Consider the following 2,607-nt stretch of genomic DNA (forward strand, 5'->3'; position numbering starts at 1 on the left):
ATAGCCTTCTCAGTTTACTTTGTCTCTATGGCCAGAATGTGTCTATTTTACCACTCCTAACTACAAGGAAACCAGAAAATCACATTTTTTAGCTCACTAGCCCTTATAGTCAAAAAAAAAAGGATGATGTATCTGCCCTTATATGCCTGCTTATTGCCTTACCAAGGCTATACCAACTATAGATTTTAAATTTCTCTAGATATAACAACGCATAGAATGCATTCTTTTATTGGCGAGTGCCTCTTAGTAATGACTATTAAAATAGGAAAGCTCTTTCCGCCATGAATTTGTGACTCCTGTTTCTGAGTCCACAGTACTTCCTGATATTATGGCCAAACTCATGCTAAAACTTTTATAGTGATCAGATACTGATGGGATGTTACAATGGGCTTAATTGGCGAAGTCTGCCTTTCCTACTCAGCAGAGTTTCCATTGATTCTTGCGCTTCTCGGTCAAGGTCAATATGTTGGGGACATTTTTAAAGAAACACATAAATTACTACTCAAGGTTTTGCTTAATTATTTATAATTGTGTGCATTTGCCTAATGGAAATTTTCTTTTTATGCTGAATTTCAAGATCCACGGGGCTCATACATTCCCTTTCAGCGAAATGGTTGCATTCTCTCATCGTTTATTGCATTCATAGATCCACGGAAATTCAAAGTCAGAGTCGAGGCTCAATGATGGACAGAGCAGAAGGTTGCAGAAGGTCTGAGCTGTTCTGGAAACAAATTTGCCATAAATGCAGGGTCCAAAATTAAAGGGGCAGGTGCGGTAAGGTGGCACCTGGCACATGAACACAAACTCGAATGCTGAAATAAGGTGTGGTGCAGACAAAAACGATCATCAAAAGCATCCCATGTCGCTGACCTCTGCTCTCCTCAAAGAGAAAATTAAAGTGTTAAAAGACAAATCATCCTTGTGGAAAAGAATGTTCCATTACATTCTACCTCCTTAACATTCCCTGCCGTTCACTTTGGGGAACTGCTTGTCAATCCAGGTATTTTCATTCTGGCTTCACTGCAGTGATAGCAGCAGTAGGGAAGAAATCAGAGTTATTTATTTGGCTCAATAGATTTCTATAAAAGTACTCCAGAGCATCTTTTCCCAAGTCTTCCCTCTTGGAAAAAGTCCCAACTGAAGGTAAAATTGTTCCAGAATTTACTGCACTTGTTTATCAAGGAAAAATACTGGGTACACTGTGCAAAGATCTAAGTCCTACTAAGAGGAAATTTGCAGAAGCAGTCAATATTTGCAGTTTGGTAAATACAAAACAAATTTGCCTAGGAAAGTCTGGAACTTTCTCTGCTGATGCTTTCCCATGGGAAAAATCAAGACAAGGCAAATAAAGATGGGCCAAGCAGATCACCTTCCATATATAGGCCATTTCCCCATGAAGCCAAATCAGTAAGGAGTTTTCAGGACAAGAGACCAGTGTCTCTCCTTTTCTGCCCTTGGAAAAGTAAAGAATGTTCAGGTTATCTTGGCTTTTGGCAAAGCCAACAGTGTTTCCTCCTGGAGACCAACCTGTACCTAGAGAAAAACATTTCAGAATCAGAGCTGTGGGCAGTTTTTAAAAAATCAGAATTTTAGAACTAAAAGTAACTTGAAGATCAACTACCCTATTTTAAAGATGACAAAACCGAAACCAAGAAGTGAAAAATGCCTTGCCAGATACTATGTGCTGATAGAGACAAACCGAAACATGATCCCTGGCCTCCCACTCCAGAACTTACCACATCATACACCGGCTCAAATGTAAACTACAAAGACCCTTTCAGGTTTCTGGTAGAACATACAACCCAGAATTCTTCCAGTGACAAATATTTAAAATTATGGATAAAATGTTAACAAAACGTTTTAATATACAGCTGAGTTTGCATGTAAAAAAGAGACATACTGGATACCAGAAACACAAAGGGAAGGAAGCCAAGCACTCAAACAGGAGCCCTTGGGGTGGGAAGGGGGAAAACGGGGTGGGGAGGAGAACTGGAACTAGAAATGGGCCCAAATGTTCATGTTTCTCAAAGGTTATGTGTTTCACCTGTTTAAGGACTCATGGCCAGTGCAAGATAAGAGAGTAGACACTAAGACTCATTTGCATGGGTGGGACCCTCAGAAGACTGCCTGTAAGAGGTGCACTAGAAAATATTTATTTGCGTAGAGGGAGAACAGGGGAACTGACTTAACTGGGATCTTGAGTAGAAAAGAGCAACACCCTGGGCCAAGCCTGTGGCGCACTCAGGAGAGTGCAGCGCTGGGAGCGCGGTAGCGCTGCCGCCACGGGTTCGGATCCTATATAGGGATGGCCGGTGCGCTCACTGGCTGAGCGCAGTGCGGCTGCTCTCAAAAAGCACAAAAAAAAAAAAAAAAATGAAGAGCAACATCCTAAGAGAAATAAACTCACCAAGCCTGTACACAAGGAAGGTGCACAGTCTAAATTTTACATCATCCTCTGGTGAGCTCCTTGGAGTACCTGGCAAAAACAAAGGCAAGGGCTGGCCCGGTGGCGCACTGGAGAGTGCGCCGCTTGGGAGCGCAGCGGCGCTCCCACCTAGGGTTCGGATCCCATGTGGAGACTGGTTCCCGCTCACTGGCTGAGCGTGG

At 42.6% G+C, this 2,607-nt stretch overlaps 1 pseudogene; it reads left to right on the forward strand.

Moving 5' to 3' along the window:
• Window positions 1–2,607, forward strand: part of LOC103588396 — a 50,220-nt pseudogene that overhangs the window by 45,440 nt on the left and 2,173 nt on the right.

Source organism: Galeopterus variegatus, unplaced genomic scaffold (assembly GCF_000696425.1).
Source record: "Galeopterus variegatus unplaced genomic scaffold, G_variegatus-3.0.2 Scaffold566, whole genome shotgun sequence".
Classification (NCBI taxonomy): Eukaryota; Metazoa; Chordata; class Mammalia; order Dermoptera; family Cynocephalidae; genus Galeopterus; species Galeopterus variegatus.